Genomic DNA, 27,640 nt, shown 5'->3' with positions numbered 1-27,640 from the left:
TAAATTACATACATTCTTCTTTTTGTGTCTATTAATTAAATTAAAATTTTTTTTTGGACACCCTGTACAAATAATCATGTTAGTGGTTATATTACTGAATAGGGAATTGAATAATCTTTCAAATGAGCTAGCACACGACCTTTATTCTCATTTAAAAAAATAGTCGATTACGTCATCACGTCCAGATGGATGACGTCACTAGTATGATATATGTGTCAAAAAATTATAATTTAAAAATCGAATAACTTTTGTATTTTACATTTTTTCTTAATTCTGTAAATAAAGCAGTTTACAGTCAAAATATAGTGAATAACCGTGTACGTATTTTCATTTGGTCTATCCTTCTTGTTAGAGAATGTAGATATGATCGGTTTACTTTTCTGTCTTGGTTTACTGACTGGTTTACTGTCTTGTTAAAGACTCTTCCAGAATTGTCAGGTTAATTCTGTGTTCTAACTATTACACGCGTAGAATTCTTCGTTACTTCTTACTTCTAATACTTCTTATTTTGTAATTTCTTGTCTTGTTCATGTTAATCTTTAATCCGACTTCCAAGGAAGCGTGATATAATTTTTCAATATTTTATTGCAACAATGTATTGCATCATCCATACGATATATGGCTGCAAGGACGATGCCATTTACGAATCTCAAATGACTGAGCTTCTCTCCATTTATGTTAATATCATACCTATTCATGGAATAATATTCATAAGAAGGAAATAAGACGGAGAACAGGAGTAACAGATGCCTTCTTCTTAAGGCGCCTTCTCCATTACTGAAGGTTGGCTATAACTACAGCAAATTGCTCTCTATCTTGAGCGGTCCTTAGTATCGAATGTGTGTCCATGCCTGTCCAGTCTCTTACGTTCTTCAGCCAGGAGTATTTTTCTTATTCCTGGACCTCTTCTTCAGATGCCAGAGAAATACTTATGACCCTAAAGTGGAACTGGGCGGGGCACATAGCCAAAATATCGGATAACAGATGGACACAGCGAATAATACAATGGAGACCAAGACAAGAAACATATCGAAGTAGAGGTCGTTTGCCAACAAGATAGTCTCATGACATAAAACGGATCGACAAAAATTTGATGCAAACACCACAAAACAAAAATAGTGCAGTCACTGAAGGTTTTCACCTCCGATTTCGTTGGACCTCCATCGATTTTTATGAAAATTGGTGAGTAGTTAGAGGATAACTCAAGGAACAAAGGTGACATGATGCCAACTTGCGCTTTCACCCTGGGGGTGGATGCCACCCCTTCTCGGGGGTGAAAATTATTTCATTAAAAATAATACCATAAATAGATAGAGGCATGATAGAGGGACAAATTCTAAGCAAAATTTGTTATATAAAGTTATTAATATAAATCAATACTTTTTGAGTTATTAGAGGTCAAAGATTTTATTTTTTCGTAAAAAAATGCATGTTTAAAGCTGCTTTTCACGTATAACTCAAAAACTATAAGCTTTTACAAAAAAGTTATTATTACCAAAATTAAAGATAATAAAAATTTGAATACACTTCTCATTTAAAGACTACACTAATGTTAATTCAAAGTAAGTTATGGGTAATTGAAGGTATATTTTTTTCGACGAGTACGCAAATCTAAGTATTCAAGTTTAAATACCGGGAAAACGATGCATTTTATAAAATATACCTACTAAACACTTGTCAAAGTACTTCGGAATACCTATCAAATGAGCTTCATAAGACGTTAATAGCATCAAAATTAAGCAAGTTATGATGAAAATAAGAGAACACTTTGGATTTTTTTTGGAAAAAGTGAAAAATAAAACATCGCCATTTCCACAAAAATTAAAATTTATAGAAATCCTTACAAAAGTTTCTTTATAATAGCATAAGTAATGATTTCAACAATTTTGACCAGTTTAGAATGCATATTTTTGAAAAAAGATATGATTTAAAAAATTCAGAATTTTTCTGATTATCGTAATTTTCATTTTCTTTTAATAATAACCCCAAATATACTCAATATACGAAAAAAATGATATATAATCAAATTTTAGTTTTTTCTGTATCAAATATTTTACCTGTTTTACTATTTCTGTAGGGTACAAAATAACCGAGATAGAAACGTTTTAAGCTTAAATTTTGCCTGCGAGAACCATGTAACCGGGAAATTTAACCTTTTATTTTGAAAAAAGTAAGGGGTTTAAAAAATTAAATTTAACGTGGTTTAAAAGCCCTTAGCTTTAGCTTTCAAATGGTTTTTAGGCGAATCTCATGTCTCAAAATTAACGGAGTTATTTAAAAAAAAAACAATAACATTTTTTGGAAAAATTTTTAAAAGATAACTTTTGAAAAATTTTTGGAGCATAAATCTTAATGCTATCGTGTGGGCTCATCTGATAGATATTTTTAAATACTTTGACAAATGTTTAATAAGTTTGTGTTGTAAAATGCATAATTTTCCCGTTATTTAAGCTTGAATACTTAGATTTGGGTAGTCGCCGAAAGAAATATACATTCAATTACCTATAACTCACTTTTAGTTAACACTAAAAGGATTTTCTAGTAAGGAATTTATTTCATTTTTTATTATCTTCAATTTTGGTAATAATAACTTTTTTGTAAAAACTTATGGGTTTTGAATTATTTATAAAAAATCGGTTAAAAACATGCATTTTTCTCAGGAAAAATTAAAATCTTTAATCTTTAATAACTCAAAAAGTGATGATTAATTTCAATTACTTTATATAACAAATTTTGCTTAGAGTTAGTCCCTCTATCGAATTATGGGGTTATTTTTAATAAAATAATTTTCACCCCCGAGAAGGGGTAGCATCCACCCCCAGGGTAAAAGCGCAAGTTGGCATCATGTCACCTTTGTTCCTTGAGTTATCCTCTAACTACTCACCAATTTTCATAAAAATCGATGGAGGTTCACCGAAATCGGAGGTAATAGCTCTTATCCACCTTCAGTGACTCCACTAAAATATGTATATGGAAAATACTGAGAAAGACCTATATCCAGCAGTAGATAGATCCGGGTTGAATGGTGATGATGATGATACCCGTTCATAATATGCATAACAGAATTGATTTGTTTCTTGTTCAGATAATCTTAGGCTAGCCATGGCATTGTGGTAGATATAGGGTAAGGAAAGGTATCTTGGTGATACAAGTAATTTGGTGGTAATTTTTAATCAGATTACCACACAGTTCCCTATGCAAGCACATTCATGACACAGCTCTAGTAAGTTGTTACGAGTGTAAGCAGAACAAACATACGAGGTCTGGCTATTAATTAACGAGACTGCTTATGAAAAAGAGTTTTATTTTAAAAATTATTCTACAATCGAATGCTCTCCTTCAATATATTCCCCTTCCCTCGCCACACACCGTTCCATTCGTTTTTTCCATTGGCCAAAGCAATGCTGGAAGTCTTCTTTTGTTAGAGTTTTTAGGAGCTCCGCCGTTTTTCGCTTCACCTCTTCCATCGACTCGAACCGGATTCCTTTTAAGGCAGACTTGATCTTCGGAAACAGGAAAAAGTCACAGGGTACTATATCAGGCGAGTACGGCGGGTGTTCGAGCACTGGAATGCCTCTAGCGGTTAAATAACGCTTCACAGACAGCGCGTTATGGGAAGGTGCGTTGTCCTGGTGCAAGATCCACGACTTGTTTTTATACAACTCCGGCCGTTTTTTACGAACTCGCTCACGCAGCGTTGCCAAAACTTTAAAATAGTAAGTTTGGTTTACAGTTTGACCCTCTGGAACCCATTCAGTCATCACGATGCTGTTAATGTCGAAAAAACGATTAGCATGGCTTTAAATTTTGATTTCGACATCCTTGCTTCTTCGGCACTCTCTCGGCCTTCAGAAAACCGTTTATACCATTCGAAAACACGCGCACGAGATAGAGAATTCTCACCATAGGCCTCTTTCAACAAATTATAGCACTCAGTCGGAGTTTTTTTAATTCAACGTGAAATTTCACATTAATCCGTTGCTCATGTTTTTCGTCACACATTGTTACTGGCACGAGAAAAAAACACGTTCTTTTCTAACCTCTACAGAAAAAATACTACTACAGACAAAAACGTGTTTTCGTACTGGAAGAGTAGACACTTCCAGCTATCCAATGCTGCATTCGTTTCCCACTCTTCCCCTCTAGGACGCCTTCTGCGTGCTCAGTCTCGTTATTTAATAGCCAGACCTCGTATATTACGATTTCGCGTACCCGCTTTTAATAAACAAACTGTTTTGACCGTTGCGTTGTGCGACAGTCGACAATGGAGCCATTTCTTATTGAATGTGAGAGACGGTTACATATTTATTGGAATAATTGCTGTTTTCTTTATAAAACTTTATAAAACCATTCAATAAACTAATTATCAATAAGAAAAGCTGCATTGAATTCGTGATTTAGCCAATTTAAGTTAAATTCCCTAAATTGCGGTTGTTTTACCAAATTTTCTAACCGCTATCACAATATACCTTACCGTGTCACCAGCTTACCTAACATAAGTTTGTATGTCAATTTGACATTTACTATCATTATTATTCATTTTTTGTTAAAATAACTCTTCTAAACAGTTATCAAATAATAAGTAACATAATAAAGCAAAACTTATTTCTTGCTTAGTTGTCAAATTCCTATATTGTTAGTATTTTTTATTTTTATCACCAACATACCTTTCCTTACCCTATTTGTTTATGTTAGTGTAGCGATGGTCTATTCGGCATTCTGCCAATGCTGTTAAGGTGATACAGTAGCGATCAACAGGTAGCAAAAACGCGTTCCAAGATTGCGGCTGTAATTTTGAATATTTTTGTCGAGATATTTGGCACACGTATTCGTAATATAATAAAGAATGGCGGTACAGAGGCCAATTTGAAAAATATATTAATATGTGGAAATTACTCTGTAATTAAATACAATATTAAAAAACGAGCCTGTACCGCCATTAAGAAGAACAAAAAAATACACTTTCTTCAAATAAACTTTTTTATCCGATGCCTAGATTTTGTGCCATTTTGGAACTACTAAAATTTTTTATTTCATTAGTAGTTCCAAAATGACACAAAATCTAGGCATCGGATAAAAAAGTTTATTTGAAGAAAGTGTATTTTTTTGTTCTTCTTAATGGCGGTACAGGCTCGTTTTTTTAATATTGTATTTATTTACAGAGTAATTTCCACATATTAATATATTTTTCAAATTGGGCTCTGTACCGCCATTCTTTATTATATTACGAATACGTGTGCCAAATATCTAAAAAAAATATTCAAAATTACAGCCCCAATCTTGGAACGCGTTTTCGCTACCTGTTGATCGCTACTGTTTCCTCTTAACATTTTCTGCTGGCTTATGGTATTGAATGCTTTTTCGTAGTTCTTGAATGTCAGTGCCAATGGTTTGTTGTATTCTGCAGACTTCTGTATCAGGTTCTTTATCACTAGTAAGTGGTGGTTAGCTCTGTATCTAAATCCCGATCTATATTAAGCTTGTTTTTTAGGCTGATAGAAGTCTAACTGAGCTTTCAGTTTTTTTTTTGATAACTTTTGTGAAAAGTTTATATTATAATGTGTGATAGCAAACTGATAGGACAATAGTTTTTTAGATTTGTTATGTCCCCTTTTTTGTGTAATAAACAATAACTGCATTATTCCATTGAGAAGGAGTTTTTCCTTGGTAGATGCATTCGGTGAAAAGTTTGGCCGAAGAGTGGATAATTTTACTTCCCATGAACGATTTACAAAGAACTATGTAAAAATATATTTATTTAAAAAATAGTACAATAGTTATTTTTTATAACTTTTATGTATTCTTTGTAAACTCGAGCTTGTACACCTTTCTTTTTTCTCTTCATATTAGAGCCGTTGTCATATACTTGGCCTCTACAATCGTCTATGTAAATTCAATTAAAAATCATTCATTAATTTTTTTATTATCTCATTTTAATGAGTAGGCCTATGACTCGATACCTAGAGCCAAGCTATGGTTCTAGGTATCGAGTGACTAGGACAAACAATAGACGGCATACTAAGTAATTCCTCGTTCAATTTGTGATACAAAAATCTCTCCTTAGTCTCTCCTTTATCTCTCCTGAAAGTATTCGAAATAAATGTCTATATATTTATATGTAAAAGCAATTGTCATTTCTTATTCATACATACCCAGTTTGGTTTTTGTTATTTCAAATTACACACCCACGGACACACGACAATGTTGATAATGCAAAGTTTACAGAACAGAAAGACAAAACTATTTAACCATTGAGGCTAGGATCACAAGCGCCAGTATAATAATATCACTGACTATTCATAAATTTGTTGATACTTTGTAAATCTGCTCTTTGTGTATTTTAAGTATAAAATGCGAGCACCACACTCTCGGCGAAGTTGAACGAAGTTAAGCAAGTACAAGAGTGTAGGTAGACAGCCACTTCTTGCAACTTTGCTTCGCTTCGTTCTACTTCCGTTCTCTGTCGGTTTCGCGCGTCCGAGTCAAAGGGATCGAAGTCGGTATCGCACCGCTTGAATGTGTTCCTCGCGAAGTTGAACGAGTGTATAGTGATGGTTACTTGGACTTCGGTCAACTTTGCTGAATTTCCTTCGCCGAGAGTGTGGTGCTCGTTTAACATTGTTACCATAAAAGTGATAGGTACCTGACAAATAACCCTTAAAAGCCATAGCAATTTTTAGGTTGCATTATTTTTATTAGAGAATTTTTGTTTTTGTGAGGTAGAAATAGTTTTTGTATTACAATTTTTCAATAATTGTCTTAGGAATAATCTTAGCCCAAAGATAATCTATAAAGTCTAAAAAAATAATGAATGTAAAAAATATTTTATTTATATATTGGCATCCCTCAAAATTTCGCGCCCCCCAAATTTTGGCGCCCAGGGCGGTCGCCCGGCTCGCCCGCCCCTTTACCCGGCGCTGTCTTCAACAGAGCTGTAGTTATTAATCAATGCTTCAACAGATCGTTGGTTTCTGGTGGTATCCATTTCTTCTTTCATGTTTTTAAGACCATTTTGGTTCTTTCCAATTTGACATTTAATCGTATCTTTGCTCGAATGTTGCCCATATCTCAAACATATTCTACAATTATTAATAGCATGTTCTATGTTCTATGACCCACATCGCGATACTGTCAAATACATTTTCTTAGTCTACGAAGGCAGAAATACGAGTAGTTAATATTCATTTGCCTTCTTTATCAATGTTCTCATTATTAGCAGATGTTCGACCGGTTGTAATTAAATAATTCGACTGAATTGTTTTATATAAAATGAATAATTTATGATTAATTGTAAATTCACCGTTTCGTGTAAAATGTTGACCTACAAATAATAGGAGAAGCTCACTGTGTATAGTTAACGAAAAGTCAAGCCGAACATTTTACATTATATCAGGTTTACATTAAATTACGTTTAAGACATGAAAGAAGAACAACGAAGTAATTATGTTTGTTAATCAGTATTCACATGTTCCTATTGTTATCACTCCTGTAGAATAAGTCTATTACATGTAGCCTATAGCTATTGTAATTGTATTGTTAACTATTTTCTTGTAGCATCTTAATGCAATTCACCAGTGGCGGTTCTAGCCTGGGGCAGGGAGGTCAGCTGCCCCCCCCCCTCCAGTTTTTACAGGACTTTCGTACTATAATCTTCGTTAAAAAGGCACGTTATCTTTTTTATTCACCGGTTGTGTTCCCTTGCCCCCGCAATTCACTATTTTTTTTCTGAATAAATCACAATTTTAATTCAGAATCATAATAAGTTTACTTTATAATACGTCAATCCTATAACATTTTTAATATTGATATTATGATTTGATTTGTAATGGAGATATCTGTTAGTGTGTTAAAAAGGGAATCATTAAATCCTTATACGATAGATCCAAAATTACATACTTGGTTTAACTAAAATTTGTTCTTGGAGGAAAAGCATCTGCGTTATTAAAAAAGATTATCCTTTGTCAGTTATAAATAAGGAATTTTCAAAAATAAACTGAATGGAACAGAACACATGCTCTCTCTCTCTCTCTCTCTCTCTCTCTCTCTCTCTCTCTCTCTCTCTCTCTCAAACTTCTCTCAAAATTCTCTATCAAATAGAGAATTTGATAGACCTCAAAGATGTAAACATGCATGGGAAAATTAACATAGAGTTCAATGGAAAGATTCAAGTAGTATTCCTGAAGGAAACAGATGGTGAAAAGATAAAAATCAAAGAAGCGGCTCTAATTATGTTAAATTAAGTCAATTGTGTTGCGAATTCCTCGGCAGAATGTAGGAGGATATGTTTACCCATATTAAAAGACGAAATCAGTAGAAAGAAAATACCACTATTGATAAGTCAATAATATATAACTTTATAGGAGGATAGAGGATCATTTATGTTTTAAAATAACATACATATAAAATCAGAGTTTTGTGTTAATATTGAGAGTAAACTAAATGTAAGACCAAATACTTACCTCGTCGGGATAGTATCATGAGGTTTTTTCCTGTTTTTTTTTTCTCGTGATTTGCTATTACTGTCATCAGCATTGGATGATGACAGTATGTCTTTTTAAAGACAAGTTAAAGTTGATTTCATGTAATCGAATGAACTATCTTCCAATAAAGTCGTCCCAGGAACGCAACTCGAAAATATTGACAAAGTTATCTACTTTAAAAATTTAATTTAGTATTGAAGTCATCTACTTTAAAATGTATAATATATATCTAAATTGTCAATATGAATGAGTCAGATAAAATTAAATTCTTCTTCTTCTTAAAATGCCCTCTCCTTAATGGAGGTTGGCTACTAAAATTGCAAACTCTTTTTTGTCCTCAGCTGTTATTATTAGCTGTTAAAAATTTACCTCTGTCCATTGTCGGATGTTTCTGAGCCACGATACTATTTTCCTTCCTAGTCCTCTCTTTCCCTCGATCTTTCCTGTCACTATAAGTTGAGCATATTGGTACTTATTATTTCTCAGTATTTAGCCTATTAGGTATGATGATTTTCTAACTTTCACTGTGTTGAAACGTTGTCCTTCCTTGTCTATTCTATGCAGCACTTCTTCGTTCGAGGTATGCGATATCCACGAAATTGTGAGAATTCTCCGGTAGATCGACAATTCAAAGGCCAATTTATTTACGGTTGATGTTTTAAGAATCCATGTCGGAATGTAGTCAAATTTCGAGTTTTTTCGAGAATCACAAAGCAGTTTTTTTTTCGAAAGATTTTTTGGCCTGTTCTATTCTAGATCTTATTTTTAGATCAGAATTTAGGCTGCTATCGATCCAACATCCCAGGTACTTAAATCTAGTGACCTGTTCTAAAATGTGCCCATTTATTGTGCAACGTTGAGGTACGTTTTGGTTTTTTCGGATTGTCTTCGGATCACTTTGTTTTTTTTATTGTTTATTTTCATACCAAATTGCTCACAGGTCGAGTTGGTCTTGTCTATGAGTCGTTGTAGACCCAAGTCGGAATCCGCAATCAACACCGTATCATCGGCGTATCTGATGCTGTTGATATTTACGCCATTCACCACTCCATCCTTGGAATCGTCCAGTGCCTCTTTAAATAGAAACTCAGAGTAAAGATTAAACAGCAGGGGTGACAGAACACATCCTTGCCTAACTCCTCTCCTAATTTCTACTTCTGCAGATGTGGAACCTTCGATCCTAACTCTGGCGGTTTGGTTCCAGTATAAGTTTTTTAGTAATTTGATGTATTTTCCATCTAAACCGACTTCTTGCAAACGTTCTAACAGTAGGTCGTGTCTTACTCTATCAAATGCTTTTTCGAAGTCTATAAAGCACATAAATATATCTTTCTGTTGGTCCTAGCATTTTTGGGCAAGAATTAGTAAACTGAAGAGGGCTTCTCTCGTTCCCATGCCGGCTCCAAATCCAAACTGATCGTCTCCGATGATTGTTTCGCACTTTCTATATTATATTCGATTGTGTAAGACTTTTTAACAAAACTTTTACTTCATGACTCATAAGCATAAGGCTTATCAGACGGAACTCGTTTCAGTGTTGTGGGTTTGGCTATTTTGGTAGTGGGATGAATATTGACTAGCCAGTCTTAGGATATTTTTTTATTTAAAACAAAGCCGTATCCTCCCGAAGGATATTAGCGACATAACGGTTACAATTTACAATAGATACAAATATCAGTAATATCTAGTACTTACATGATTAAATTTTGTACAACATATTGATACGAGATAAATACCCTATTAGTTTTCTATAATCGAAGTTCTTTCCCAGTAACGTTTGCAAGCTGTTCGGAATGCCATGTAGACGTCTTTCAATAGTATATTTAGGACAATCAATTAAGAAATTATCTGTACTGTCTACTACGTTACCAACGGGGCACTTTGGAGCTTCGCTGTTTGTGAATAGATGTGCGTGTGTATACATACTATGGCCCAGTCTCAGACGTGTTAAGACTATTTGGGATTTTCTGCTTGTTAACACTTTATTTTTGAAAAAGGCTTTTAAATCACTTGCCGCACTCCGATATTCGACCTCCGATTCGTCACTACCAATAGCATTGCGAGCACTTACATCTGCCAGTTCATTACTTTCGATACCAATGTGCGAAGGTATCCACACGAAGATTACTGTTCTGAGATTTTCTGGAGCTTTCTGAAGTTCCAATTTTATCATCTTCTCTATGAGATGTTTCGGGTAGAGATTTTGCATAGCTTTAATTGCGGAGAGGCAATCGGAAAGAATGACACTGTAGGAGATGTTTTTGCTGTTAATGTATTGTAGGGCTTTGAATAAAGCAAAAAGTTCTGATAAGTGTATGGTGGAATCTGAAAGCATATTATATCAGGTGATTGCTCAGTAATAAGTAGTTGGAGAAAAGCGAGGTGATGGAAAAATCCATCAATATTCCATTGAAGTAATGATGCGAATGTTATTTTTGACATAATTGAGAAGTGTCACTGTCAGAGTCAGAAATTTCTTTACCAATGCAGGCATAAATTTTCTTCTTAATTGAAGTTAATTTTCGCTTTATACTTCTGTCTTTTAAGTGGGGATATACTTTTGAGAACATATCAATTAGACCGGTGTAATCTTTTGTGTATTCTTGAATGATACTCAAGGGACCCGCAGAGCCGGTAATGTTAGTTAGAAGCATATCCAGTTGGTTGTAATCAAGAACGAAAGATGGAGAATTTTCACTGTACGTTTTTGCGGGCTCTAGTAGTAGTGAATTACTACTACTTTCCGTTGAAAAAGTTTTAGATTTCTTGATTTTTGGAAGAATTTTAGGCTCAGGGAACGACTTGCATTCTGCTGAAGAAGACTCAATTTCAGGTGAAGTTATATCATCAACGGTGCGCTTATGAGAGTTAGATTCTTGAACAATGTTTGTTATCGGGGTTGTTGTGTGTTTGAATCGTGGGATGCTAACGTTGGTTCTTCTAATACCTGATGTACATGTTGGGAATCTGCATTGGTGGAAACGTGGGAGATTAACATTTCGATACATTTTTGGCAAAGTAACGTAAGTGACATTTTTGGCGAATCATCTTTTTCCATTAAACAAACGCTCTTATTGTTTAGAAGGAACTGCCGGAGTGTTGTAAGCGTAGACATTTTATGTTTGAATTAATTCTAGGCTTACTACACTTTGGCAGTACCTTCTAAACAATAATGGCTTTAGTTTAATGGAAAAACATAAAATGTTACTTACGTTACTTTGCCAAAAATGTATCGATTTCTTTAGATGTTGTATGTGTTTGTTGCGAAGCTGCATTACCTAGGCTGGGTAAAGATTTTTCATCATTTGAATGTAGATCTTCTAGAACTTTTGATACGGAACACTGAGATGCTTTGTGGCTAGGCTTCTTGCAATTGTAGCAGACCAAACTATCTTATGATATGAAAATCCTATGAAAGGTATTATCAAACTCAAGTAGAAATGATTCCGGAAGTGTTAAATTGTGGGGACTGATGTATATTTATCTCCTTAAGCTGAGAATATGGTTATATTCAGGTAAGGTGGCACTAATTTTAAGGAATGTCGTAGGCATAGGTGAAGACGGTGCTAAACCGATATTTTGTAATTCGTTGATTAGTATTTCATGAGGTATGGAGGGGCATACGTTGGAGAGGACAAACCTCTCTGCGGGTGTTATTAATTTCCTAGCTCGAACAATTTCGCCTTGAATTTCAATGTATCCTCTGTTGGTAATGAAATCTTCTACCAGTTGTTTGCTAGATAGGTACATACAGATGCGATTGTTAGACAGTCGAGAGCAGAATATAATATTTTTGGGTTGGATTATATTTCCCAAGGGGACAAGGGATTCTTGGAGTTTGGTATTGTTTAGTGCATTAAAAATGATCGCGTGCTCTTTAGAAGGAAACTGAACTTTTGAAGTTGCTAAAGAATATGTTTGTGAGACATTTTGTTGATATTGGATATTGGATTGCATTGTGGTAACATTATTTTCCATTGTTGATTAATTTCAATAAACACTCTTTGTCAATAAATAGGATCCGACCCTGACCACCTGCAAAAACAGGTATATGGGTCTGTGTCAAGACAGGTGTAATTAACGTGGAACCACTGATAACGAGAAATTGTTTATAATAGAATTAACAAACTGTTCCAATATATTAAATTCATAACGTTTTTACAAAGAAATTAATTAAAGCTTGTACACTTAGGCACATCAAGGAAACATGAAACGTAAATGACGTTTCATGGAAATCAAACACTGCTAAACAAATATACGTCCGGCCATTTATAAAACTCTCCGAAAATAAAACTGTGTCATGAGCATGAATCACACTCGTTTCATTGGTAGGCGGACTTTGAGATTTGTTTAGCAGTGTTTTATTTTCATGAAACATGTTTCATGTTTTTCGTTTCATGTTTTTTTGGTGTGCGGCTTGCCTTACAGTTATCGACTATAATTAGGCACAAATTCACAATTTATAACTTTGTTTTACCGCTTAAAAATAACAATTTTACGGAGCCGTGTTAGGAACAACATTACTTATCTCCATGCAGGGCCGAACCCCCAAAGGCAGGCCGCACATCAAAGAAACATGAAACGTAAATTACGTTTCATGGAAATAAAACATTGCTAAACAAATAAACGTCCGCCCATTTATGAAACTCTCCGAAAATAAAAATGTGTCATGAGCATGAATCACACTCGTTTCATTGGTAGGCGGACTTTGAGATTTGTTTACCTGTGTTTTATTTTCATGAAACGTGTTTTACGTTTCATGTTTCATGTTTCTTTGGTGTGCGGCTTGCCTTAGGGTATTTTCCTGTATCATAAATGCGATTGAACAAACGGATTCGATATTTTCTATCGTTTTTGGGTTTAACGTTTTAAATTAGAAGAATTTTTTACCAAGTAGAAAAATTTATTTAATTTATTTTTTTGTAAGTTTTCCAGTAAGTTTTCAATTTAAAAATCTTTTAGTAATTTTTGATATTTTTCAATATTAATTATTTGCTATTAGGATTGAAAACTTGCTTCGTATATTATTATTTTTTTGTATTTTGAGAACGACTTCCGAAGTGGAAATCGAAATGTCAAATAAATTTATTTTAAAGTAAAATTGTGGCTTATTGCCAATTAAAATAGTAAATTGCGTGTAGACTTTTATGTCGAATATACCTAGTATTTAATTGTTGTGTTAATCGTCGACATCACCAACTCACTAAATACATTCAAATTGCGTTTATGACACGCAATATTCTTGTTTTCGTACACGCAGTTAAATTCTTGAAATTACTCAATATATTTATTTTATTTATTAGTAAACGAGAAATTTTTTTAAAGAATTTATGATCAATTAACAGGTGACTTACAAGGTCGCAACATGGGAACAATTACTATTTTTTCATTAATTGATATTTAAAAAAAATCAATTATTAACAATACTTTTTAACTTTCAATTTTTCTCTCAGTATTATACAGGATTGTAAGTAAATAATGGAATATAGTCCGGGATCCCAGGCTCATTTTCACCATCATTTATTATTATGTCGGTTCGCTAAACTCGAGACACAAGTGGCTAGTGATTTTAGTAAGTAATTTTGCCAATTTGTTAAAATTGACAAAAAAATAATTACTAAATAGTTAATAATTACTAAATAGTAATTTTGCCAATTTTGGCAAAATCGGCAAAAAACAAAAAAATTACCTACTAAAATCACTAGCCAGTTGTGTCTCAGTTTAGCGAATCGACAATAACAGGCTAATTTTTTGTGATTAGCTTCATTTTGACGAGACGCCCTACTCTTTTCCTTACAAAAATTTCCGTTTGTGGTAGCTAACAAGGGTAGCAGGGATGGAATATATATGTTGATTTGACGATTCTCAAAATTTTATTACTAACTGTTTTTTTTTAATTTTCAAGATAATTCTCTAAATTAGCCGAAAAAATATTTGTCCTACAAAATGCAAGGTTTTATCAAACCTTGTTCCCCCTTTCCAACATAATGTATCATTAACGAGGTCATGAAAAATGATTATTAACCACCTGATTTTTTTTTGTTGGTTAGTTAATATTTATATAATTTAACACCCACGTTGTCCTACAAATTGTGTGCTACGTTGCCCTGGTCCTACGTTCAAAAGTTGCTAATACCACAAGACAAGACCATTTTTTTTTATTAACAACTATAGGACAGATGTACCACGTGATAGGTAAGTGTATTTTTCATCCTAATAAAGAAAACGGCGCACAAAAAATGTGATGAAAAGGCCTATGCGTCTATATTCGTTGCTAACAATCTGTAAACAACGCTGCGCGCATGCGTACTTGTACCAGTATAACTCAGCTCTAATAGCAGAAAATAAATTGATTTTTAATTTCATGAATTTCAACTTTGTAATTAATTGGAGGACCGGAATAACGGACCATGCAATTTGTAGGACAATGTGGGTATTAAATTATATAAATATTAACTAACCAACAGAAGAAAAATCAGATGGTTAGTAATTATTTTTCATGACATCGTTAATGATACATGTTGGAAAGGGGGACTCTTTGATAAGGCCATGCATTTTGTAGGACAAATATTTTTCGGCTAATTGAGATAATTGTCCTGAGAATTAACAAAAAATTCTATTGAGAATCGTCAAATCAACATATTTCACCCCTGCTATCCCTGTTGGCTACCACAAACAAAAAATGTTATAAGGACAAAAGTTGGGCGTCTCGTCAAAATGAATGGAGAGGTTAGTAAGAGTAGTAAAAGAACTTTTGCGCCGACAACTGGGAAAAGCATCGTTGCATTATGTAGAGCTGTACACAGTGTTTTGCGACATAGAGTCGGTGATAAATCAAAGACCACTTACCTATGTTTCTGAAGTCGATGAGTTTGAGGTTTTAACCCCATCAAGTTTTTTAAAGCCATTCCATGGGAATTCCGATGAGGTTGTTGATTTAGACATCGTGGATTCAGAATTTTTTAAAGGTAGGTTTCGTCATATTCAAAATTTAAGGCAAATGTTACGCGACAGATTTAGGAAAGAATACCTTGCGGAACTAATAAACTATGGTCAAAAAGAGGATATTCTGTGAAGGTTGGCGATGTAGTAATGATTGGTTCCGACAACGTCAAACGAATAAACTGGCCCATGAGCAAAATCAGTGAAGTATATTCTGGGCAAGATGGCATCCAAAGGGTCGCAAAAGTAAAGACAAACAATGGTGTGTTGGTTCGTCTATGTCTACGACTATATAGTGTTGAACTACCTGCCAATGATATTCAAGAAAATTTAAGAGAAGACACAGAAACATCAACAGAACAAGTTAAGTCAGAAAAAGGTAAAAGATCAAGGTATGGAAGAACATTGAAGACTCCTGTCAGATTCACCGCTGCCTGATTCCTGGGTCCGGAGAATGTTGGGACACTAGAATCTAGTATATATGTTATAGTCAAAGCCCGAATTTCAGGCACTCTTAGGTTTGACTAGGCAATCCTCAGGTCTGACTGACGGTCTTAGTCAAAGCCCGAAATAAATTACAGTTTCGGCCTTTGACTAGTCAAACCTAGGAGAGACTACGTTGGTCAGGCAAAGGTCGAAATTTAATTTTATGAAATCGGGGTTTGACTAGTCAAACCCCGATCAGCTATTAAAATGTTGTAATTTGTTAGATTAGGTTTAATAAAACGTCATTTTTTAATTGTAATATTATTTTTATATTGTAATTAAAATAAAAAATTAGTGTTTATTCTCACATGTTGAGGCATTATGGCATTTAGAGTTGCACAATACGTTTGACCTTTTACACTTACATGGTTTTGAAGAGCATTTCTTATTGCAGTGGTATTTTATAAATCCTTGTCCTCCAAATTTAGAATATTTTGTAGTAATTTCTTTTAGAGACAGCTTAAGGTCTGGAACATCTTCGAAATTAGAAAAATTCTCTTTGAATTTTCTTATTTGATTTCTTGAAAAAAGTGTGTTTATTGTTCCGTATTTCGTATCAACTCTATATAAACCGTCAATTATTGTTTTATCTTGTATGATACCCAAAATATTTCGAGCATCTCCTTCGAACGCGTTCGAGAATGCGTTGTACACAGACAGAAAAGATTAAAATAAATAAAGGAAATGCTATTGGAGGTCTTCATGCCCAGCCTAATGCTATGAAACAATTAAGTGAAAAAAAATGTCCTCCAATTTCGATCGGAAAAACTGTAACAATACCTATCCCCAGCTTTGATAGAGCCAAAGGAGATGCTTGAAATATTTTGGGTATCATAAAAGGTAAAACAATTGATGGTTTATATAGAGTTGGTACGAAATATGGAACAATAAACACACTTTTTTCAAGAAATCAAATAGGAGAATGCAAAGAGAAATTTCCTAATTTCGAAGATGTTCCAGACGTTAAGCTGTCTCTGTTTCTACGAGAAATTAATACAAAAGCTTCTAAATAATGAGGACAAGGATTTATAAAATACTACTGCAATAAGAAATGCTCTTCCAAATTACGTAGGTAAGTGTAAAAGGTCTAACGTATTGTGCAACTCTAAATGCCATAATGCCTCAACATGTTAGAATAAACACTAATTTTTTTATTTTAATTACGACAATATAAAAATAATAAACATTAATATTAAAAAATGACGTTTTATTAAACCTAGGGCCGGTTGTTCGAACGCTAATCAACATTGATCACTATCAAATACTTAATTACTGTCACAATTGTCAATGTCAACTTTGGTTGGGTTGCCGAAAACATAATTATTGATAACAATTATGAAATTAGTTAATCAATTATGTTAATAATTGTTATGTTAATTGATTAACTAATCTTATAATTATAATTAACTATGTTTTCAGCAACCCAACCAAAGTTGACATTGACAGTTGTGACAGTAATTAAATATTTGATAGTGATCAATGTTGATTAGCGTTCGAACAACCGGCCCCTATCTAACAAATTACGACATTTTAATAGCTGATCGGGGTTTGACTAGTCAAACCCCGATTTCATAAAATTTAATTTCGACCTTTGCCTGACCAACTTAGTTTCTCCTAGGTTTGACTAGTCAAAGGCCGAAACTGTAATTTATTTCGGGCTTTGACTAAGACCGTCAGTCAAACCTGAGGATTGCCTAGTCAAACCTAGGAGTGCCTAAAATTCGGGCTTTGACTATAACATATACACTAGATATAATACGTTGTTGTGGGTAACCATGTATAGTTTAGTTTTACGATTAGTATATTGTTTTAAGAAGTTGTCAAATAAATTAATAAGAAAAGTCACAAATTCACGTTTCCCTTTCTACATAAAATATTCTAATAAAACACAATAACTTACAGAAGCTACCTACTCACGAAAAATTAGCTTGTTAGTAATAAATGGTAAAAATGGGCCGGGATCCCGGACTAATAAGTAGCAATCGTGAATTCTATGTACAAATTATTATTACATGTTTTCTATTAAAAGTGGTAGCATGACTTGTAGTTTTCATGGCATTACAAACTAAAATGGAGTTCAGTTATCGATTACTCTAATTATCATTATTACAACCAGCATCATAACTATATTTCAGTTGTCATTGAATCTAATGCTGAACTTTGGTTGGGTTCTCCCCGATTCATTTTTTTTATCTTGTCATGGTCCATGGTCTTGTGAACGTCCTATGATCGTTTCTAATATAAGATAAAGTTAGTATGTATATAATATTGGAAGATATAGTTCTTTCACTCTTTTCCCATTCACGAATTACTTTTTATAGTAGGTGTCTTTTTTACTCACAGAAACTAGTATCGCAAAATTAAGCCGCTTGTCCATAGCAACCACAATAAGTTAAACAAGGATAAACAGCATGGCATGTCGCTGATATCTTGTTTTCTACAAATTTTGACGTTTTTGATTTTAAAAGTGAGTGTGGCATTAGCACATTTGTCGTGTTTGGTTTATTTGCATTTATTGTTTGTTTCGTTTTATAAATCAATAAAGTTTATTTGGTTTTTTATTTATAAAAAATAAATATAATATTTCAGTTAAATAAAGGAAAAGTTGTAATTCTGACTTTTGGGTCCCCAGACAAAGACGAGAATTAGTAATATCGTAGTGTTGATAACTTAATTTGTGAAAAATGTGCATTTGTATCACTGTTTCTCCAAAGGTGCGATATATTAAAAATATTAATTGTTTTGTATGTAATTCACTCGATAGTTTTGTATTTCTCAACCTCTTCTTAACAATAATAGTAACTTTGTTGTGGACTTTTTTTTATTACCGTTCTACATTTATCTTTATATTAGTAATAGTCTGTATGGTGTTTAATGCTGTTTAATGTTGAGCCTGAGCACATCAATCTTCTCAATAGTGAAAAAATATTGAACATTTCAATAAAATAACTTTATAAAATACGTTCACGGGATAATAGCTATTTCCTAATTATTACCATGCCCCGCGCACTCTAATAAAAAACATGGAATCGTATTTATTTTCCTTCTATTTTGTCAGAGGCGCTGATGTCGGCATTGTGATTGGTGGAACATGACTTTTGACAAATCCTGCGCTATCTGTGAATCTGTGTTCAGTGTTCGTGTTCGTTCGTTCGTTGTCGTTCAGTTATTTTATATGGTCGGTTATGTGATGTGTTTGTGTCACCATAAAAAGCTGATATTCAGTCGTGTTTTTTGATATTTTTGTTATTTTGTAATCGAGTACCTTTTTAAAGGTAAGTTTTTCTGATTGTAAGGTAGAGATTTTCTGATTGTAGGTACTGTTTATCCAACAGTTTTAAAATACACACTTTATTTCGCATTTTGTTGTTAGGTCTAATGGCTCCGTTCAGCTGTTGTGTGCAGACGGTGGAAAAATTCAACAAGTAAACATTTATTTAATCCAAATTAAATACTCATATTTCTATGTAAAATGTCACATTATTGTATAAATAAATAAGTAAGAAACAAAAGTTGTTTGTGTTTTACCTTTATTGTCCACTTGAATAAAATATTAAATATTGGAAGTACCGTATGGAGGCTATGTACCTAGCATGGAGGCTAGATTATGGCACCCTTCCTATCCAATCAAGAGCAAGAACGTTTAAAATTTCACACCTATCATGTCGAAGCTACAGACCACTTATGTGGAGGCCAGATTTGTAGTATCCTTCCAATTAACCAGGTGCTGAAATACGTGACATATTTTTTGAAGGGTAAGATCGCATTCTACCCAATCACACAACACTTTTTTTTATGATTATTACCACTGACACTGACAGTACCTACCTATCAATACTACACATCGACGTACGTTTCACTTTATGTTTTGATTTAACTTGTTTGAAAATTAATCGTGACGCATGGGAAAAGTTAGAGTATATTATAATTCTAACCATAAAACACTGAAAACTTTTGTTTTCTAATACATACTTCCATAAAATTTATTATAACTATGTGACTACAGCTGTTTCGGCAGAGTGCCTTGCTCAATTTATGTATCTGGCTATTTTTGTTGTTATCTTGCCAGTATATGTGATAGAGCAGAAGGTACTGAGTTCTTTCTGTGGTGGTGGATAGACTAATTTCAAGGCTTTCTTATGGAGTTTTTGGTTTAAAATTTTGTTAATGGTTTGTTCGTTATATCCATTGTTTACTGCTATTTGCTTAATGATGTTCAGTTCTATCTCGAAGTTATTTTTTGACATGGGAATTTCTGTCAGTCTATGTATCATGCTATGGTAGCATGATACATATGGTCAAAAAATAACTTCGAGATAGAACTGAACATCATTAAGCAAATAGCAGTAAACAATGGCTATAACGAACGGGTCTAGTACTATTCGGCGCCGCCGGTTCGGCGCGGCCGGTTCGGCGCCGCCGATTCGGCTTCGGCCGGTTCGGCGCCGGCCGGTTCGGCGCCGGCCGATTCGGCGCCGGCCGATTCGGCGTCGGCTGTTTTGGCGCCAGATTATACCTACGTTACTATTTTAGAAATTTAAGAGGCTCTTGATTTATATCTATACCACACTAAAAAAATATATTAAATGTTATTTTTTCCAACTTTTGTAAATGTAAGCTATTTAATTGCACATAATTAATTAAAAAATTAATATATTATATATATTATATATTATACAGTACAATTTTCAAAGGAGGAAGACCTAACCCTTCGGTCCAAACCTAACTTTCGGGTATTATTTTACATCTTCTAAAATTAAAATGTCGAAAATTGTTCTCCTGACTCTACATTTTTTGTTAAAGAAAATTTCAGACTATCATACATTAACAACTATTTTTTTTCTCTCTCACTTTGCCAAAGTATCTGTCGCCGAATCAGCCGGCGCCGAATCGGCGGGCGCCGAACCGGCAGGCGCCGAAACGCCGACGCCGAATCGCTGGCGCCGAATCGCCGGCGCCGAAACGGGCCATCCCCATAACGAACAAACCATTAATAAAATTTTAAATCAAAAACTCCATAAGAAAGCCCTGAAATTAGTCTATCCACCACCACAGAAAGAACCCAGTACCTTCTGCTCTATCACATATACTGGCAAGATAACAACAAAAATAGCCAGATATATAAAAAAGAAAGGAATGACACCAGCTTTCAGAACTAACAACAACTTAAGCAAATATATTAAGAACAATAATATCCGAAAGAGAAAGCAACTACAGAGTGGTGTTTACAAACTAACTTGTGGTGACTGTCCGAAAATTTACATCGGTCAAACTGGCAGAACCTTTGACAAACGGATAGCAGAACACAAAAGGGCTTTCAACAATAGAAAAACAGACACTTCTACATATGCACTTCACCTTCTAGATCATAATCATTCTTTTAATGAAGAGTTTCAAATTCTGCATATTCAAAATAAAGGCTTTAAGCTATATTTATTAGAATCTATGGAAATTAATAAATTGAAAAATACAGATATAATTCTGAATGACAAACTCGAGACAAACAGCTCCCCACTCCTCAACCTCTTCAGTTAAAGTCTTTAAAAAGGCAAACACATAGTAAACTAAATCACTTGAGAAAAGTACTCTGCCGAAACAGCTGTAGTCACATAGTTGTAATAAATTTTGTGGAAGTATAGAAAACAAACGTTTTTAGTATTTTATTGTTAGATAAAATGAACTTCCATCAAGTAAGGTCGAGTCCATCAATTAACTATATTTTATAATTAATATCTTAATATCTTTATTCCTCTTCAATATTTCATTGCTGTAATACAAAGAGCTATTATAAATCTCAATGTCATTTCTATGCATTTGAGACAACTACAGTGTGACACGCGGCTTTTATAAACAACAACATGAGACACAACATTTGTGTCTCACAGCAGCCAACTTGTTAAAAGAATATTTTATTAAATTATTGTGTACTTAGAACTCAATAATTGCGTCCGGTTTAACTACAAATAAATAAGTTGTTGGTTAATTTAATTTTTATACTCTAAATCAACAGTTCTCAATCTGTGGTACATGTACCACTGGTGGTACATATCATTGTTTGAGGTGGTACACACAACGCAAAAACAACCAAAATCAGCACCACTATTATAGTTAATTAGATCACCTAGCTAGATAGGTATTTCATTTAGGTGGTACCAAAAATAATAAAAAAAAATATTTGGTGGTACCTGACTCAAAAAGATTGAAAACCGCTGCTCTAAATTTTGTTTAATCGGTAGAGAAACGTGTATGTCTAACCTATGAAACCATGTTATATCCAATCGATTTTGCTACTCCTATAATTCTTCTATTTCTTGTTAAACATAAAAGATGCTATTTCTGTCGTATCGTTATGTAGCTATCGATTTATTTATCTTAAAGAGGCATCTCTTATTTTCTATAAGTATGAGTATTTCTAAATAGAGGCGAGGCCTTGGTTAGTACAGTTAATTTTCTTTAGTTCTTTTAGTTATGGAGGGTGTACATGAAATATTTTGGTCGAATGAAATTATTATTATAAAGTGTATTCTTGTATGTAGTTTGTCCATATTTAGACAAGCAATTAAGAAAATTTGCCATCAACGAAAATTCTACCAAATCATCAAAGCTATGTATGTCATCTATAATGAGAGATCTATATAGAGAGAACATAGACATGAAGAGAACAAAAAGAATAGTTATTCTTAGAAAACTTGATGGTAAGACACTATGAGAGAGATATAAGAACATGGCAACTACAGATATACGACAGAAATGCAAAGTGGATAACATCAAGGACTAGGTAAGAAAAAGAAGAGTAGAGTGGAACGATTATATAGGCCAAATAACAACAAATAGAGTAGTAAGGACAGCAAGAGGCGGTTACAGCAAAGACGACAAGAAGGTTACCCAATAGGAAGACGATCAGTGGAAAGACCACGAAAACGATGGAACAACAACTTACTAGAGGCCAGGGCCGGCGATAACGGGCCTGCAAGGGATGCACTGCAGGCGGGCGCCCCTGTTTGGGCGCCGGTAGCGCCGGTACTGCTAGAGGCACATTGGAAAACAGAGAGAGTGGTGTCTACACAAAAACAAGAAGAAGAACAATACATATCCTAAATGATGATATTCCACAGCTACCCTCCACGTGTTTGCTAATAAAAAGGTCAAACATATGATCAGGGTTGTTCTATATGGTATATCCTACATTCAAGTTTTAATTGAATGTAGGATATATAAAAATGAAAGGCACCGTTGAAGAAAAACATGCAGTACTGCCTATATAAAGAAAAAGAAGAAGAAGAAGTTTTAATTGAACCTGATCGTTCTAGATGACTAACCGTTCCAGAAGAACCCCTCCCCAGGGGGTAAATCCCCCCAACACATCCTCCCAGAGCAAAGTTAAAAGCAGATCTTCTGTCGCCATTTCTGAAACCTCTAGGCAGGGGTTCCCAAAGTGGGGGGCGCGCCACCTGGGGGCGTGAGGACATATCAGGGGGGCGGGAGACAAGTTGAACATTAAATTAAATTTAGTTATTTTTCTAAAATTCAAAATTAACCTCTCGTTAAACTGTGTCTGGTAACGCAGAGTAAGCAAAAGTTATCTCAAATACCTCTTTTTAACAACACTGTGAAACGCCGCATTGATGATATGACCGAAGACATACAAAACCAGGCAGTTGATGCAGTAAAATAATCGCAATTTTTTTGGTATTCAGCTAAACGAGAGTACTGACATAGCACAATGTTATCAGTTAATTGTTTATGTTTGGTATATTCAAAACGGAAGAATGAAAGACGAGCTACTCTTTTCTACAGAGTTGGAGACTGGAGACCACGACAAAAGCTATTAATGTTATGAAAGCAGTGTGAGAGTTTTTTGACAAACATGAACTCTCTTGGCAAAAAATGATAAGTTTATGTACAGATGGGGCACCTTCAATGCTTGGTTTTCGCTCAGGCTATTTGCAATTATTAGTAATAGAGAAAAATGCTGATGTGATTGGGATACATTGTTTTATACATCGACAAGCCTTGGCAGCAAAAACTCTTCCAAATGAACTTATGGCTGTCTTAAAGTTGTGTATTAAAGTAGTGAAGTACATAAAAAAAACAGTGCGTTGAATACTCGACTGTTTAAAACTCTTTGTGAAGATTTAGAAAGTGATCTCAAAACACTGCTACTTCATACAGAAGTACAATGACTCTCAAAAGGAAACATGTTGGCAAGATTATTTGACCTTTGAGATGAAGTAATCACCTTGGAACATCAAAAGCAAAATGAGCTAAAAACATGGCCTTCAAAAAACATTGTACCCAAGTAATATTGGCTTATTTGTCAGACATCTTTGACTCGTTGAACAGCCTTAACCTAAAACTGCAGGGTGAAGACTCAAATATAGTAGTTACTCATTGTGATGGAGGCTTAGTTACTCAATTTTGGAGGCGTAAAATATCAGCAAACCCCTGAAATTATTTAAATTTCTCTAAAGTAGAGCCAATCTCAGAAGAAACACGCTTCAAGGACATTTATGAAGGATCAAGTTTGAAAATCCAAATATCAAACCATTTGGAGAGCCTTATTGAAGAGTTCCAGAAATACTTCCCAAACACTTGTGACAATTTTATTTACAGAATGTTAACTGATCCATTCCTTGTCAACATAAACTCCCTGCCTGAATCACCTCAAGAAGATGCTTTGCAAATATGTAAATCCAAATGATTTTTTGCATAATTTAAGCTAATGCTTATTTGTTTTTGTTTTGTTCCTATTTAGGCGCATACAATTTATTGTAAGGGGGGGCGAGAAGCTTTCATTTCAACAAAAGGGGGCGTGGTACAAAAAAGTTTGGGAACCCCTGACTCTAGCTTGTTGTCACCTTAATCTTTGCAAATCATTTTCCCCAATCCAGTCCAATCAAGAAACCCATACTTTGAAGACTCTCCAAAAAGAAGTTTGCAAATCGGTTTTGAATATATCTGTTGCAGTTACCAGACAAAACGTCAAGAATGAACAATACAATTCCAGACCATGGCCTGTACAAGACCACGGCTCAGAAATAGTACATTGTTTACCGGGTAGGAAAAGCTTAACATTCCTGGACGACTGTGAAGATTGCTAAGTCGAGGCGCAAGCCGAGACTTAGCAACACAGAGTCCAGGAATGTGGCTTTTCCTACGAGGTAAACATACTATTTTTCCGCAAATCGTTTAAAATTCGACAGATATTGATTGATTTAAAAAAAACGCGATAATTTTATTCCCAAATAAATGGTGCTTTGAAATTCCTAATAAAATTACTTGGGTTACTATGGAAACGTATTGAGGTTGAATTGTCAAACTTGACGCTTATAAATTTAATTGCTGGTGTTCTCGAAAGTAAAATGATAAGTGATGATGAAATTTCCATTCCTGGGACTCCTCCAGAGCTGGTTGAGGCAGTGAATACTGCTTCATTAGAATTATTGCCAAAGAAATCAAGAGAAAAGTACGAAAATGCATACAGACGTTTTATGGATTATCGCATGAGTAAAAATACGAGTTCTTTCTCAGAAAATGTTGTAATGGCATACTTCCTAGACCTTTGTTTAAAGATGAAATCTTCAACATTATGGGCCAATTATTCAATGCTGAAGTCAACCCTTGCACTTAAACACAATGTAGATATATCTACATACTCAAAACTTCGTTCTTTATTGAAACGGCAAGCTCAAGGTTATAGGGCAAAGAAATCTAAGATTTTAACGAAGGAAGAAATTGAAAAATTTATCCAGGAAGCTCCAGATAAAGAAAATTTAATGATTAAGGTAATTTACAAGGTTTTAATAGCAATGTGTTTTCTATCATTTATGTAGAACACTAACAACTGTACGGAAATATCATTTCCTTACAGTAAGGAAATGACATTTCCTTACAGTAAGGAAGTCCTGACTTTTTCTTCAAGAAATTTTGACAGGAATGTCAAAATTTCCTGGCGATTTGCGGAAAACAATGTTTTTTGACAATGACTCATAATTAAAGTTATTATTGTATATTTAAATAATGTTGGTATATTTAAGTCACCTAAATATTGCCTGGTTAATTAATTATGCAGTCGATTAATTTTTTACGGTAATATGGTAATAAAGAAAATTTAATTAACGTATAATTAAATATTAATTATTTTTTCATTAAAAAATTAAATTAATATGTTTTTAAATTACGTTTCATACTTTAATGATTCATTTGTAATTTTATTAATATTGGTATGTACCGGGTGTCCCAATAAGAATGGCTCTCGGCCATATCTCAGGAACGGTTTATAGTAGAGCTTTGAAATAAAAAATTTTATAACAAAAGTTGCCTCAGGAAAAGCCTGGAAATTATTTTCATAATTGTGGGTCCACCGCTAGAGGGCGTAATTGAATATCAAAAATAAAAAAATCTAAATTTTACAAAATTTTCCTAATGAAGGGGCACTGGAAATCCGATTATTGTATTCTTCATCAAATTCTGCGCATATTTGATTTAACAAGTTTAACTCTACCTTTGCAAATAAGAGGTGGGGGTGAGTGGGAACCTTGTTATGAAAAAATGGCTGTAAGTCCGGTTCTGCTAAATCAAATTTTTAAAACTGGGTCTTGTTGAAGACAGATCTTTTTCTTCAATGTAAGCGTGATAATTTTGAACCATCCTAATAAGTAATAAGCCAGCTGGGAGGCGTTATTTAATTTTTTTCAGAAATCTAGTTTTCTTTGGAAAATATTAAATACAAGTATGCATTTTTAATCATACCTTATAAAATTAGATTAAATTAGCAATAGAATAGCGAAAACCGCATGTCGATAACTTTTGTCTATCTCAAGATATCTCGAGAAACGTGTAAATTTTATACATAACTGTTACTATCACCGGTACCTAAACCAAGTTAATGAAAAGTAGTGTGCTGTGGAAAAAAACAACATTTTCCAGATGTCAACGTATAAAAATATAATTAATTAAAACAACAATATAAAAAGAAACAATACTATTAAAATTAAATATAACACAGAACAAAAAGAACTACTTAGTGACGACCTAAATATTCAAATTGTTGCCCATCATTCACTACTCTAGAATACATTATTCAGAGAATACTAAACGCCATTCAAAGCATATCGAGAGCAGAAATTGAGACTGCTGTTCAATCTACTCTTGAAAGAGTAAATGTTTGCAACGAAAATGATGGGCAAAAATTTGAACGTTTATGTCATCACTAAATAGTTGTTTTTATTTCTTTGTAATAGGACTTTTCAACGCTTCTCATTTGTTTCGAGCCTCTGTCATATGCCGTATAATCCGTGTATAATATTAATATACGAGATATGAACGAGGCTCGAAACAAATGAGAAGCGTTGAAAAGACCTAATATACGTTGACAGCTGGAAAATGTTTCTTTGTTGTTTCCATAGCACACTACTTTTAATGAATTATTTCGTTTACCGGTGACAGTAACAGTTATGTTTTTAAATTTACACGTTTTGTAAGATATCTCGAGATAGAAAAAAGGTATTAACATGCGGTTTCCGCTATTCTGTTGCTAATTTTGTCTAATTTTGTAATATGGTATTAAAAATGCATGTTTGTATTTAATATTTTCCAAGCAACACTAGATTTCTGAAAAAAATTAAATAACGCCTTCTAGCTGGCATATTACTCAGTCAGTTGGTTCGAAATCATAACTCTTACATTGAAGAAAAAGATCTGTCTTCAACAAGACCCAGTTTTAAAAATTT

General features: G+C 33.9%; 1 protein-coding gene and 1 long non-coding RNA gene across 2 annotated transcripts in view; both read left to right on the top strand.

The window, feature by feature from the left end:
* Window positions 1-27,640, top strand: part of LOC114336374 (motile sperm domain-containing protein 2) — an 85,079-nt gene that overhangs the window by 8,185 nt on the left and 49,254 nt on the right. The window lies entirely within an intron of this gene.
* Window positions 18,965-19,420, top strand: LOC126889297 (uncharacterized). Its single transcript, XR_007699972.1, has 2 exons — window positions 18,965-19,183; window positions 19,282-19,420. It is a non-coding gene; the product is annotated as an uncharacterized LOC126889297 (long non-coding RNA).

Source organism: Diabrotica virgifera, chromosome 8 (genome assembly GCF_917563875.1).
Source record: "Diabrotica virgifera virgifera chromosome 8, PGI_DIABVI_V3a".
Classification (NCBI taxonomy): Eukaryota; Metazoa; Arthropoda; class Insecta; order Coleoptera; family Chrysomelidae; genus Diabrotica; species Diabrotica virgifera.
Note: the sequence above shows the minus strand (reverse complement) of the source record. Positions and strands in the feature narration are given on the sequence as shown.